Here is a 16,745-nt window from a genome sequence, read left to right on the forward strand (position 1 = left end):
ACCATAAAACTATGGCACATAGGGATTCCCCTGTACTAAGCACAATTCAGCAGGAACAGCCCCCTAAGTTTGCTCATAGCCTGTACAGAGAGATACCATAAAACTATGGGCACATAGGGATTCCCCTGTACTAAGCACAATTCAGCAGGAACAGCCCCCTAAGTTTGCTCATAGCCTGTACAGAGAGATACCATAAAACTATGGCACATAGGGATTCCCCTGTACTAAGCACAATTCAGCAGGAACAGCCCCCTAAGTTTGCTCATAGCCTGTACAGAGAGATACCATAAAACTATGGCACATAGGGATTCCCCTGTACTAAGCACAATTCAGCAGGAATACGTGGGTTTATTGCAGACCTATATAGTGGGATTGATATAATAATTAATGCGGTACCTGGGCAGTTAGAGGAAGGGATAAGAACTGATCCTACAAACTGATTTTCGTCACACAGAGAAGTCATTTCCAAAGCGCTTACACAGAAGTAAATCATTAGAAATGAAACCGAATCTGAAACATATTGGACAGGGGGGGGGGGATAAGGTTTCTCATCACTTTTGCACCTACGGAGCTGAATACTGTATCTTTCAACCTGAAAGAAAACCCCCCATCTCCATAATTAGATTAGAGTCACTGCTTGGTGGGACCCAGCCTGTAGCCGCCATTGTTATTAATCAGCCTCTATCCTGCAATCCTGAGCTAAAACCCCCTGGCACCATCCCCTGGTCGGCCCATGTAGAAAACAGAAACACATAGGGGCCCATTTACTAAGATTAGCTGGAAAAATGGTAGAATTGTGCCCCTACACTGTGTCACGCTACTTATGCCCATCTGTACCACTGCCCTGTTGTGCCAAAGCCTTAACCCCCCCTGCCCAGGAGCAAGTACAGGGTCCCCTATCTGTGCTGTGCCCATATACCTATGCCTATATTTGCACTCAATAGGGGGCAGTATACAGACAGACATTGATGGGTGGGTAGGAACACACACCCTGCTATACCCTAGCTATATACACTCACTATATAAACACACTATATACACACACACACTATATATACACACTATATACACCCACTATATACACACACTATATACACACACTATATACACTCACTATATACACACACTATATACACTCACTATATACACTCACTATATACACACACTATATACACTCGCTATATACACTCACTATATACACACACTATATACACTCACTATATACACTCACTATATACACACACTATATACACTCGCTATATACACACGCTATATACACTCGCTATATACACTCGCTATATACACTCGCTATATACACTCGCTATATACACACTATATACACTCGCTATATACACACGCTATATACACACACTATATACACACACTATATACACACTATATACACTCGCTATATACACACGCTATATACACTCGCTATATACACTCGCTATATACACTCGCTACATACACTCACTATATACACTCACTATATACACTCACTATATACACACACTATATACACTCACTATATACACTCGCTACATACACTCACTATATACACTCACTATATACACACACTATATACACTCACTATATACACACACTATATACACACACTATATACACTCGCTATATACACTCACTATATACACTCACTATATACACACACTACATACACTCACTATATACACTCACTATATACACACACTATATACACACACTATATACACTCACTATATACACACACTATATACACACACTATATACACTCGCTATATACACACACTATATATACACAGCAATATCTAATTCTGTATATTATATTAAATATAAACTGTTGTAGAGGGCATGGGGTGCTGTATGGCCCCCCTAAACTGCACCCCCTTGTTACTCAGGGCCCTACCTTCTCTGGCCGGCCCACATGACTGCCCTACAATCCATCCCTGGGTATGTAATGGAGCCCGGCAGAAGGACCTGTTTGGCCAGTATTGTTGGAAACCCCCCACCTACTGTATGTGACGGGCAGTGCTGCTGTATTCTAGTAACGTCTATAGTAGGTGAGGCTGGGAAAAGACCCAAATACATCAGGTTCAGCCATTTGGAATGTAAATGCCCCATTGCTTGTTGTGAGTAGGGGCAACTTGGTTCAACCCCTTGTTTTATTCCTCTGCTCTATAAAAAGGGAAAGTGGAAGTTGTTTCCCCTGTTTCCAACACAAGGGGGCAGTGTTCCTTCTCTAGAGCTCCCGGGGTGAGCACACAAAGGATTCACTGTGAGTCAGACTGCAGGGAATGGGGAGGGTTAGTCAGGGAGATCTCATGATGGATCACTGGGGCACTGGTTTCTAGGAATATATCGGTTTAAAAGAAATTGAAATTAAAAAAAAGAAGTCACTTTTATTCTAAGCCAAATTCAGGAATGGACAATAAAAAGAAACCTATATAATTTCAACATATGAATAACTCCAGAGAGTGGGGGGTTAATTAATAAGAACAGGGCGTGGCGCAAAGGGCAAAGGAAGGGGTGCAACTTACCATGTTTATTTGCACCAAGCGGGGGGGGGGGGGCACAGATATCCAATCCGGTGTTAGGAGCAGAGCGCAGCCAATCCGTGGGCAGCGGGCACCAAGGGGGCAGGTTAATGACCCCCCTACTGTTAGACTGGTGAAAAGTAAATACAGATACATGCAAATCTCAGCACATCAGTATATTCTTCTACAAGATTCTTTAACCCTTTATGTGCTGCGCACTGCAGCAGGAAAGTGCCAGTTTCTGGGTTTTGAGCGCTTGTGCAGAGCTGTACCATATACACAATTACACACAGGGAGGACAAGTGTTTTAATAAAGACAATAAATAAGTATAAATACACAGGGAGTAAGTGCCATGGGGTATGAGACACAGTAGGAAGGAGGTCCCTGCCCCGTAGAGCTTACAGTCTATCAGCACCTCAGGTTCAATGTTGGCAAAACAAAGGCAAATAAAGATGGGTGATAGGTTATAGGAAAACACGGAAACTGGAAAAGTGAAAATAAGAAAGTTATTATCCTTTTCTTTTATACTTTGAAGCTCCAATGTTTGTAAATCAGCCCCCTTGTGTCTCACTTCTGCCCCAATTAGATTGTCAGCTTCTGGGCAGGGACTGCTTTATCTGCTCTCTCCATTGGTCTTGTTAAAAGGGTAAGTTATTTATTTAATTTTTGCAACACCTGCCCACCAAGAGGTTAATATGAAGTTGCCCCAACCTTTGCTGCTATAACTGCCCCTGCCCTTCTGGGAAGGTTCCCACTAGATGGTGGAACAGTGTTGCTGGGAGTTGGTTCCATTCAGCCACAAGAGCATTAGTGAGGTTGGGCAGTGATATTGGGGGTCAGGCTCACAGTCGGGGGTCCGATTCATCCCACAGGGGGTCAGTTGGGTTGAGGTCAGTGCATTTTGCAAATCCATTTGGCGGTTAAAGGGAAAGTTTACCTTTTCATTACACTTTGCATGCAGCTTCTGGCACGCAAACTTTCTGGATAACGGGTTGATAGATAATAGATCCAATACTTCTCCTACATTTCCTATTCGCTCCAGGCAATAAAGGTTTCTGTTATTGTGCCGCTCGCATTTGTTTGGCTTTTATTTAGCGGCAGGAAATGATTCAGAGTAATAAAAGGATAATAATGTGCCGTTAATAATAGAACATTTACACTCGTTCCCCTTTCCTGTCGCCGGGACAATGTTCCCTTTTCCTTTCGCTGGAAATCAGAGGGGAACAGGAATTATTAGTATATATATAGTATAAATGGGGATGTATAGATTGGTCTGTGTGTATTTGTGATACATATACACTGGGGGGTTCAACCAAAACTCACTCTGGCACCTCTGTTACTATTACACTATTACCCTGTGGGCACGGTGTGGGGTTTGGGCACAGACTGGGCAACTGGGCTTATACTTACCCACAATGCCACAGAGGAATCATTGCATGGCATTTCCATTTACAATTCTTTTGCCCAACACCTAGTATTGCACCTGTCGTGAATGAGCCCCACAGTCTCCAATATTGTTAATGGCTCGTTAGATTATAAGATTAAGGGGAGATGGATATAGTCACCAAATGAGCCTGTTTGTGCCTGATATGGCTGCCCAATGCTGTGCTTCTTGGGCCATCGTGTGCCAGACCGGCAGGCCTGCCAGACAAAGATGCCATTAATGGGGCAAAACCTGTGATTTTCAGCCTGCTGGGGGTTGGGTAGGCTGTCAGAAAGCCCCCATAATGAGACAGTAAGCTGGCAACTCTGTCTGTAGAGGTCACGTTGGTGCCCCCCAACTCATGGCATTGGTCAGTATCTCTGGGATCTGGCTCCTTTCTCTGCCCAGGGCCTCGACTCCCCCGGTGGGATTTCCCTTCCCAGCCTCCTTCTGTCACCTCCCAGGCTGTTTGGGTCTTCCTGCAATATTTATATTTAGACCAGTTGCTACCCAAGCGCTGATACCCAACATGGTCGCCAGGGAACGCACACTGAGCCACAGCAACTCGCAGGGGGTAAATTTGGGGTGTTGGCACTACCCCGTAACCCCCCTCCATAGGCCTCATTTCTCACTTATGCCCCTGGGATTTGCGGTTAAATATTTAATATGGAACGAACATGTTAATAACAAAACACTTCTGAAAATGTTGCTCCCAGGGATGAAATTCAATCAGAAATGCAGTTTTCTTTTCCAGCTGAATGTGCCAGAAAGTGGCCAATCTAAAGCCTTTCTCTGCTGATGTAAGGGTTGTATACAAGGATATTTGTATACCCGGGTACTAATATACTACAGTAATAGCAGCAGAGCTTTTACCATTCAGGCAAAAAGTTTGGCGCTTTGAAAATTCAGATGTTTTACTACATTGCTTGCTGACTTTCCCATAAGAGCCACTAGAACCATACAGAGCCATTTTGCTCATCCTCCCTGCAAGTGAGTTGCTTTACTTGCCATTAGATTGGCTAAAACTCTGCTTGTGTCCAGGGATACACACTGGGTCAGTACTGGTTTGGCTCTAACACAGCCACTATTCATAGTAATGTTATCCCTTATATAATACATGAGTGTTATACAGAGTTCCCAGAACCCCTCAATGACTGCTAATATCCTTATCATTTACAGTAGGGGGTACATTATCACTTATAATACATGAGTGATACTCAGAGTTCCCTGTATAACTCAGCCTGCAGCCTTGTGCCTTTATATGGGGGGCACAGAACCCCTCAGTGACTGCTAATATCCTTATCATTTACAGTAGGGGGTACATTATCCCTTATAATACATGAGTGATACTCAGAGTTCCCTGTATAACTCAGCCTGCAGCCTTGTGCCTTTATATGGGCACAGAACCCCTCAGTGACTGCTAATATCCTTATCATTTACAGTAGGGGGTACATTATCCCTTATAATACATGAGTGATACTCAGAGTTCCCTGTATAACTCAGCCTGCAGCCTTGTGCCTTTATATGGGGGGCACAGAACCCCTCAGTGACTGCTAATATCCTTATCATTTACAGTAGGGAGTACATTATCCCTTATAATACATGAGTGATACTCAGAGTTCCCTGTATAACTCAGCCTGCAGCCTTGTGCCTTTATATGGGCACAGAACCCCTCAGTGACTGCTAATATCCTTATCATTTACAGTAGGGGGTACATTATCCCTTATAATACATGAGTGATACTCAGAGTGCCCTGTATAACTCAGCCTGCAGCCTTGTGCCTTTATATGGGGGGCACAGAACCCCTCAGTGACTGCTAATATCCTTATCATTTACAGTAGGGAGTACATATTCTTCCTTTCAGGCTTTGTACCAAGCTACGCACCTATTTATACTACACAGTATGTAGATCACGTTTGCTCATAGACCGGAGATCTCTATGTTCCTTACGGCCCATGTACCAGAGGCATTTCAGGTACTTACCACTTTGAGAATAGAGAATATAGCGGGTAAGTCTAATTCCATCCCGGAGCTACAAGCAGCGCGGCAGATGTTGCCTGGAATGTACCATTAAATCACTCTGGAAATTACCATTAAATTGGCTCTAAATATGTGTGCGAGCGGCCGCTGAGAAATCTGTAGGAAAAACACAGTTGAATTTCATGATTGTGATATTAGAATATGTAATGTGCGTATGTTGTGTTGATATTGTGTGTATGGGGGGGCAGGGGGGGTTAGTGAAGTTGTGGGTGGAATGAGGAATTGAATTTACTCCGACGAACTCAGACTTTGCAGACTTTCTCTCCTGGCGCCTAGAGTTGTGCTTTTATTCTGTAGCCATCCCCGGGCATTTATATACATATATATATATATATATATATAATATACAGTCTGGTCATTTCACTATGTTTATATAGTGACAAAGTACCCCCTGTTGTAACATATAGGGATATTATAAGCCCCCGAGGAGTTCCTTATAATATATAGTGAATAAAGTGCCCCCTATTGTAACATATAGGGATATTATAAGCCCCCGAGGAGTTCCTTATAATATATAGTGAATAAAGTGCCCCCTATTGTAACATATAGGGATATTATAAGTCCCCTAGGAGTTCCTTATAATATATTGTGAATAAAGTACCCCCTATTGTAACATATAGGGATATTATAAGCCCCCGAGGAGTTCCTTATAATATATAGTGAATAAAGTACCCCCTATTGTAACATATAGGGATATTATAAGCCCCTGAGGAGTTCCTTATAATATATAGTGAATAAAGTACCCCCTATTGTAACATATAGGGATATTATAAGCCCCCTAGGAGTTCCTTATAATATATTGTGAATAAAGTGCCCCCTATTGTAACATATAGGGATATTATAAGTCCCCTAGGAGTTCCTTATAATATATTGTGAATAAAGTACCCCCTATTGTAACATATAGGGATATTATAAGCCCCCTAGGAGTTCCTTATAATATATAGTGAATAAAGTGCCCCCTATTGTAACATATAGGGATATTATAAGCCCCTGAGGAGTTCCTTATAATATATAGTGAATAAAGTACCCCCTGTTGTAAAATATGAGGATATTAGAAGTCACCGAGGAGTTCCACGACCTATATAAAAGCACAAGGCCGAAGGCATCGTGCTTTTATACAGGTAATGCAACGACGAGGTGACTTATAATATCCCTGTATTTTAACAAGGGGGACTATATTCACTATATAAACATAGTACAGCATGTAACGGAAATCCTTGTGAAAAATCAAAATTCATTGAAAAAATACCTTCTGTATATATACAGGTATGGGATCCGTTATCCGGTAACCTGTTATTTAGAAAGCTTAAAATTACAGAAATAAACCCATAGACTCCATTAGAAGCAAATAATCCTAATTTTAAAAAATTATTCCCTTTTCTCTGTAATAATAAAACAGTACCTGTACTTGATCCCAACTAAGATATAATTACCCCTTATTGGGGCAGAACAGCCCTATTGGGTTTATTTCATGGTTAAATGATTCCCTTTTCTCTGTAATAATAAAACAGTACCTGTACTTGATCCCAACTAAGATATAATTACCCCTTATTGGGGCAGAACAGCCCTATTGGGTTTATTTAATGGTTAAATGATTCCCTTTTCTCTGTAATAATAAAACAGTACCTGTACTTGATCCCAACTAAGATATAATTACCCCTTATTGGGGCAGAACAGCCCTATTGGGTTTATTTAATGGTTAAATGATTCCCTTTTCTCTGTAATAATAAAACAGTACCTGTACTTGATCCCAACTAAGATATAATTACCCCTTATTGGGGGCAGAACAGCCCTATTGGGTTTATTTAATGGTTAAATGATTCCCGTTTCTCTGTAATAATAAAACAGTACCTGTACTTGATCCCAACTAAGATATAATTACCCCTTATTGGGGCAGAACAGCCCTATTGGGTTTATTTAATGGTTAAATGATTCCCGTTTCTCTGTAATAATAAAACAGTACCTGTACTTGATCCCAACTAAGATATAATTACCCCTTATTGGGGGCAGAACAGCCCTATTGGGTTTATTTCATGGTTAAATGATTCCTTTTTCTCTGTAATAATAAAACAGTACCTGTACTTGATCCCAACTAAGATATAATTACCCCTTATTGGGGCAGAACAGCCCTATTGGGTTTATTTAATGGTTAAATGATTCCCTTTTCTCTGTAATAATAAAACAGTACCTGTACTTGATCCCAACTAAGATATAATTACCCCTTATTGGGGGCAGAACAGCCCTATTGGGTTTATTTAATGGTTAAATGATTCCCTTTTCTCTGTAATAATAAAACAGTACCTGTACTTGATCCCAACTAAGATATAATTACCCCTTATTGGGGCAGAACAGCCCTATTGGGTTTATTTAATGGTTAAATGATTCCCTTTTCTCTGTAATAATAAAACAGTACCTGTACTTGATCCCAACTAAGATATAATTACCCCTTATTGGGGCAGAACAGCCCTATTGGGTTTATTTAATGGTTAAATGATTCCCTTTTCTCTGTAATAATAAAACAGTACCTGTACTTGATCCCAACTAAGATATAATTACCCCTTATTGGGGGCAGAACAGCCCTATTGGGTTTATTTCATGGTTAAATGATTCCTTTTCTCTGTAATAATAAAACAGTACCTGTACTTGATCCCAACTAAGATATAATTACCCCTTATTGGGGGCAGAACAGCCCTATTGGGGGAAATGGGCAGGACAATGGGTGGAGTGATGGGGAAATGGCCGGGGTACAGGCGGGTCTGTACTTATAAGGAGTAATACTTAAGCAGATTGTAGGGTATTAATTCAAAATTATGAATTAAAAATAATATTTACCAGCAATTAATTTAGTAATTCTAACTGGGCCGGTCAGATACCTGCTGGGTGGGAACCCCGTGTGTGTTGGGGGGTACGATGGGGGCTGTAACCAGCAGTTTCCATGAGATGTTGCCCTTTTGATTATGGGGACGGGGGGGGGGGGACAGAGAGGAGTCTGTAGTGGTTCAGGGTGAATATTCTGCAGATGGAATACATTTGCCCAACATGTATTTACTGTTTATTTATGGTACAATAAAAAAACATATATAAAAAGAATATGTTGCCCACTGATTCTAGCCCAATGTTGCCCACTGATTCTAGCCCAATGTTGCCCACTGATTCTAGCCCAATGTTGCCCACTGATTCTAGCCCAATGTTGCCCACTGATTCTAGCCCAATGTTGCCCACTGATTCTAGCCCAATGTTGCCCACTGATTCTAGCCCAATGTTGCCCACTGATTCTAGCCCAATGCTGCCCACTGCACATCCACAAAATAAGCAATATCCTTCATATTTTGCTTTAGTTGGGTCAGGAGTCACTGTGCTTCTTCTCTGCCAGAGTGTCACATGGTACAAACCATTGCCATAATGCTATTTGGTATAAACCATTGTCATAATGACACTTGGTACAAACCATGGTCGAAATTCCAGTAAATAACAAAATTTGCCGGAATGTCACTTGATACAAACCTTTTCCACGATGTCACTTGATACAAGAAATAGGCAGAATGCCAATGGATAGAACCTACGGGCAGAATGCCAATGGATAGAACCTACGGGCAGAATGCCAATGGATAGAACCTACGGGCAGAATGCCAATGGATAGAACCTATGGGCAGAATGCCAATGGATAGAACCTATGGGCAGAATGCCAATGGATAGAACCTACGGGCAGAATGCCAATAGTTAGAACCTACGGGCAGAATGCCAATGGATAGAACCTACGGGCAGAATGCCAATGGATAGAACCTACGGGCAGAATGCCAATGGATAGAACCTACGGGCAGAATGCCAATGGATAGAACCTATGGGCAGAATGCCAATGGATAGAACCTACGGGCAGAATGCCAATGGATAGAGCCTACGGGCAGAATGCCAATGGATAGAGCCTACGGGCAGAATGCCAATGGATAGAGCCTACAGGCAGAATGCCAATGGATAGAGCCTACGGGCAGAATGCCAATGGATAGAACCTACGGGCAGAATGCCAGTTGCGCAGACACGTTCCCTATGTAATTCCTGCTTGGCAACTTGAGTTGCATAAGAAAAAGAAAGCTCTTTGCAACTGTCAGTTTCTTTAATGCCACTGCCTTAAAAATAAAGGGAAGTGGCCGGACTTCCTCTCCGGTGGCCTCTCCGGCCTGTGTAAATGACGCATGGAACGAATGTGGGAAAGTCATGTGTCCCCAAACGGCAAAGCAGTCTCCGTAGATGGAACCCCGTTAGTTTGTAACGTCAGTCTGTGCAAAACAGAGCAACACAGAATGGAAAAATACCCACGGGAGTTTAATCAATCAGTTGCAAAGGGTTAAGCTCAAGCAGATGACCCCCATATACACAGAGAGGCAATGGGACTTTCATCTGCAAATGAGCTGTTAGTAATATGCACTGGGGGCCTCATACAATTTGCAATTGGTCTTTATAATTTTCCAGTTCTTTCAAGGGGAACTCCAGCTTGTTTGTTAAAGATCCGCACACAGCACAGAGACCCCTAATATCCCTATCCCTGTAATCTGTTCCTTCAAACAGTAGGAATAAATCCCATTTTATATGCTGAAATCCAGCTGCAAAACTGTTCTACTCTTTCTGCATCATTTGTAATCCTGGCAGGGGAGGAGGGACTAGAACACTGATGTTACAGATTGTAACAACTTCCCCACAGCTTACAGACAGCATGCAGGAACTACATAACCCACAATGCATTGCACTGGGATGTTCCTTTCCTTATTGACATCACGTGTGCAGCAGGGAATTGTGGGATTGGGGGGAGGCAGGCTGAAGGCAGGCTGAGGGGAGGGGACTACTATTTTATATGAGTCACAAAGTAGTCAGCCAGATCAGCAGGGGAACAGGGGCGGGGCTTAGGGAACAGGGAGCGGGGCATGGGGACAGGGGCGGGGCTTAGGGAACTGTTCCAAACCATATTATTACATTAAACATCATGAAAAGGCTGAATATTGTTTAATTGATGTATATTGCAAAGTTGATATTATGTTTACTTTTCAAAATACTGCGTCTGGGTGAAGTTCCCCTTTAACTTGTTTTGTCAGTTGAAGTCTGGAATGGCTGCTGGGGAGTTGCTGTAAATGTCAGACATTCATGGAAATGAGTTTATTCACATTTTTCAAAGAAAAAAACGAGAAGTTCGAGTTTTAGTAGATCTGCCTCTGAGTATCCAGAGTAACTGTTTCCACCAGCAACCGGCCTATTAGAGCCTCTCAAACCCCAGGGTCATTGGGTAGAATGAGCAAGCGGAGTCACCCCCAGGCAATGGATGTCAGGATTTGTAATGGAAAACAAATATCGATTATTTATCAAATCTCAATTCGGCCACTAGGTGGTGCAGAACAAAAAAAGCATTCCCTGCTGAAATCTTTGCAATATGGCATTGCTGCAAATGCTTTTGACTCCATTGAAAGCAGCTTTCTCTGCACTGATCTACATTTTTATCTTTTGTGGTTTTTAATTGATTTAGCTTTTGTTTAGCAGCTCTCTAGTTCGGAACTTCAGCAGCTATCTGGTTGTTAGGATATAATCTAACCTAGCAACCAGGCAGTGGTTTGAAAAAGAGACAGAAACATAAATAGGAGAGGCCTGAATAATAGTAACAATAAAATTGTAGTCTCACAGTTTTATGTTCCTATTCCCCCTGATGCGGGGCACCATGAACGTGGGGCCCTATTGGGCCCAATGAGTCCAATTAGCCTAAGGCTGGCCCTGGGAGCCCTTTGCTCTCCTAGATACACCTGAAAGCCCAGTTGAGGGGTCAATAAGGATGAGATTTGGGGTGAAAACGTATTTGCTCTCATAGATATTCGTCAAAAAGGTTGGACCTCTTCTAGTTGTGGCCAAGAAAACGGGACTGGCCAGTGAACTATACCCCCTGCATACGGGGGCTTTAGGTACCAATCTGTATGGGCTGCCCCTACTTGTAGCCAATGACAGATTAGCTCTCGGCCTATGGGCAGCGTTGCCCTTTGTGTCAGTTCATTTAATGGAAGAAGAGGGACCCCCAGTCCAACCGTTGGTCAGCGAATAAAAACGATCCAGGCTGTCGGGTCCCGTGACCAGTTTTATTATCTAAGGAAAAGAAATGAAAAACAAAACCTTCAAAACAGGTTGTTCCATGTTTCTTTTTTAGTAAAAATCCCAAATGGGATCAACGTGAAAATGCGTGGGAGGGAAAAAGACCCAGAAGTCAGGGGGACGGCGGCTTGGGAAATCCCTCGGCAAGGGGACTGCCTCCTATCAACTAACATAGAAATCAGAAAGGTAATATATTGCACAACCAGCAGCCTTTATTTTATCCTATATTGTGCTTTATACAGATTATGGGTCCCTGCCCCCGAGGAGCTGACAATCTGAGCTTCTTGTAGCTTTTACTGTAATTAACGCATCGCTTGTGCCGTTGGTGCGTGGGAGGAAAGTGAAGGAAACCCACGAATGGGAAAAATATTTCTACTTACACTTTCCTTTTGCCTAATGTCAGGCGAGGGGAATAGTAATGGCCAAGGGGGTATTTACTGTTCTATTTACTGTTCCAAATAGTTCATCAAGTTCTAAGCAGCTCCCTTATAGGCACATAGTAAGTGAAACTGCCCTTACATGTACAGGTATTGTCATTGGATTTCGTATCATTTTTGGGTCATGGGTGTCAATGGGATGATTGGATGAGACATCGTTGTACCTTAGATACAGGTATGGGACCCATTATCCAGTATGCTTGGGACCTGGGGTTTTCCGGATAAGGGGTCTTTCTGTAATTCGTATCTCGTACCTTAAGTCTGCTAATAAAACTATTTACACCCAAGTAATTAAGCTCAATTGGACTGTTCTGCCCCCAATAAGGGGTAATTATATCTTAGTTGGGATCAAGTACAGATACTGTTTTATTATTACAGAGAAAAGGGAATCATTTAACCATGAAATAAACCCAATAGGGCTGTTCTGCCCCAATAAGGGGTAATTATATCTTAGTTGGGATCAAGTACAGGTACTGTTTTATTATTACAGAGAAAAGGGAATCATTTAACCATTAAATAAACCCAATAGGGCTGTTCTGCCCCCAATAAGGGGTAATTATATCTTAGTTGGGATCAAGTACAGGTACTGTTTTATTATTACAGAGAAAAGGGAATCATTTAACCATTAAATAAACCCAATAGGACTGTTCTGCCCCCAATAAGGGGTAATTATATCTTAGTTGGGATCAAGTACAGGTACTGTGAATTATTTGATTAAAATGGAGTATATGGGAGCTGACCTTTCCATAATTTGGAACTTTCTGGATGATGAGTTTCCGGATAAGGGGTCCGATACCAGTATCTAGATATCTGTCCTTTTCTTGGTAGGTTGGAACCTCTCAACTGGTTTGGCTCAAACAAACAAAGCATCTGTTCATTTGCAATGAACCTGATTATAATGATGATAAGGACAAAGCATAATATAAATTCCCAACTTGCATCTTTGAATGCATTGAATGTACGGTCTTCCAATCTTTCCTAGGAGCAATCATATTCCCAACACAGCATATTAATGATTTACAGTTTTTTAAACTGATAATTGGTCTAATGGTCCTAAGGGACCCCAAACTGTGGGGCAGGCCCCTCTGGCAGGGCTGGAACAATGGTTGGGGGTCTCAGTCTAAAGGCCAGTTAGGGGGAGACTTGGGGAGAACAGGCATTTGCTTTCCTAGATACACCTGAAAGTCAAGCTTGAAGGTCATTTAGGGAGATTTGGGGTGCAAATGTATTTGCTGTCCTAGACGTTCTTACAACTATGGCTGATGCTCTGTTATTGCCCTTTATCTGTGCCCATTTCATAAGCCAAGGGGGCTCTAGCCAAAGGTTTGACATTCGTGGGACTTCAACTGAAAAAGTTGGACAACCATAAATTTAGTTTATAGACCAATGAATGTTTGTTGGAAAAGGAAGGCAAAACAAACCGACCCACTGCAAGCCAACGGCCAGTATAGGAAAAACCCTCCTGGACCTCAAAACTGGTGACTGGACGGCTCCCTGGACCATCCAACCAATCATTCCTTAGCTTGAATCAAAGGACGTCAAAGAGACACTTTATTGGCTCCCTTTTTATCATAATATGATGTTCCAAACAGTACAGTAAATAAAACATAAAAGCCAGATTATCATGGTACTTTCCTGGGTAAAGGGGTTCGTACCGGCAGTTACTTTAATTTAGGATAGAAAACATAGATGAATGCGGATGTGACAGCGGTTGGCATCAAAGTGCCACCTTAAATCGACAGTATTTTCCCAAATAACTTCCCTGATAATAACTGCCTGGTGCTTTCTGCTTCCTCATAATCAGATTTGTTTTTTAGACATGTCAATAACAGACTTACATATGTGTGTATTAAATACCGCAGCCATGGTCAGGGTCGGACTGGGGGTGTGCGGGCCCATCGGGGGTGCCACCTCAGGGGCCACACATGCCCCCCCGCACTGACATGCCCCCTGCAGGCTCCCCGTCCATTCCCTGATCACACAAGTAGATGCGATCGGGGGAGGTAGGGCAGCTGGGATTGGGTCTGGGCCCACTAGGGGCTGGGGTATTGGACCTTCCCACTGGGCCCTCAGGGCAATACTACTTGAACCTGGCACCAACTACAGCCAATGAGAGCATTAGAACCTTCCCAACATAACATTTAGACAGTAACAGAAGCCTCTGTAACTTTGTTATAAGCTTGGGGGCCTCTCCAAAGGCCTCTGTTTTCAATAAATAGTAGATACATTAGTTTTTCTTGGTATTTATTGATGCCATAGCCTTTCCCGTACCTCCGTGATGCCGTTTTTCTCCACTTTCTGATTCTGATTGGAATACAGGAGCCATTGTTCCTTTTTTCTCAATCAGAATTAGGAGGTATTTCTTCCCATAGCCCTCCTGTCAGTCTGTGGTGGGTGAAGCCTATTGCTTGAGTAGCAAATCCTTCAGAATGACCCTTAGGCCAAGGGTTTGAGTCAAGGTAATAGTAGACCATGGAGATAATCTGAGTGCTATGTATTGGGATGTGAAGTTCATTGCTAGGGTTGCTAACTAGTGTTCCCACTAGGAAACAAATACTCAACCTTTATCTAGTAAACATGACTAACGTCAGACCTCCAGACCTGCCAACAACTCAAGGGTGGGAAACATAGACATTATTATTCTTCCAGCTTCCAACAATCTAATGCAGGGATCCCCGACCTTTATTACTCCTGAGATGTGTTGATGAGCCACACAAGCATGCAAAACCTTCTGTGGGGAGGCCACATATGGGCTGTGATTGGCTATTTGGTAACCCCATGTGCCCCATTGCCTACGACCCACTGGTTGGGTATTACTGATCTATGGTCCGTATCACATTCACACTATGGTCAGTTTTAAGAGTAACCAAGTAGGCTGCCGGTATGTTTTTGGGGCGCCCAGGGGCCCATTTGCCAGCTCTCGTGAGGCACAGCCAAAGCCACATGGAACAACCATTCTGCCGAGACTGCCGAGTTTATTAAACTTACAGAACAAAACTCAGTATAAACACTGAGTATATTTCCTCCTAACAAAGCCTGAGTCACACCGCACCATAGCTGTCCCTTGGGAACCTCTCCGCTGGGTGACTTATGGGGAATTCCATCATGGACAAGGTAGCACTGGGTAACTCACACGGGGTCACCCTGAGGCCATTTAAGATTCTCTGGAACCCTTCTTCAGGTCCCCTCTCATAGGTACCATTGCCTGCCCTATCCTTGGTACCATCGCCTGCCCTATCCTTGGTACCATTACCTGCCTTATCCCTGGTACCATTGCCTGCCCTATCCTTGGTACCATCGCCTGCCCTATCCTTGGTACCATTGCCTGCCCTATCCTTGGTACCATCGCCTGCCCTATCCTTGGTACCATTGCCTGCCCTATCCTTGGTACCATTGCCTGCCCTATCCTAGGTACCATTGCCTGCCCTATCCTTGGTACCATTGCCTGCCCTATCCTTGGTACCATTGCCTGCCCTATCCTTGGTACCATTGCCTGCCCTATCCTAGGTACCATTGCCTGCCCTATCCTTGGTACCATCGCCTGCCCTATCCTTGGTACCATCGCCTGCCCTATCCTAGGTACCATTGCCTGCCCTATCCTTGGTACCATCGCCTGCCCTATCCTTGGTACCATTGTTGCTGATTTTTGGGATTCTCCTTCTGTACAGATCAGCTGATCACAGAACCAGCAAGGCATTGTGGGAAATCTTGGCTGTTGAAGAGCTGACTATTTTAACATTGTGTCATTGGTTCATGTAGTCAGAAGCAGCAGTGATATTGCTTAGAATGAAGTTTGCTTCTATTATGGAAAATGTTACATGAGGATATATGAGGATGCATTTTTTCATGTTAGATGCTCTCTTTTATTTTATATAGCACTAAAAGTCTCTTTAAAAAGAGTAGGCACTCTCAGGCTGGCAGCTGTAGGCCTGTAAGTCTGACCTCCATTATGGGGATTATATCAAATTAATAAAGAAAAATTCTGAATTGACTAGTTAAGGGATATATATTCACCCATCAGTATATAGGGCCCAGGGGCACAAACCTCAAGAAACCTTCAGCTCACAGGAAAAAACTTTGAACCAAAAACCCCCAAATTGAGAACAAGGCTGGCACTGGGAAAGACCTGACGCGTTTCGTGCCAAAAATGGGCACTTAATCAAACGGCTGAGCGACCATTTTTGCCACGAAAT

Source organism: Xenopus tropicalis, chromosome 2 (assembly GCF_000004195.4).
Source record: "Xenopus tropicalis strain Nigerian chromosome 2, UCB_Xtro_10.0, whole genome shotgun sequence".
NCBI lineage: Eukaryota > Metazoa > Chordata > Amphibia > Anura > Pipidae > Xenopus > Xenopus tropicalis.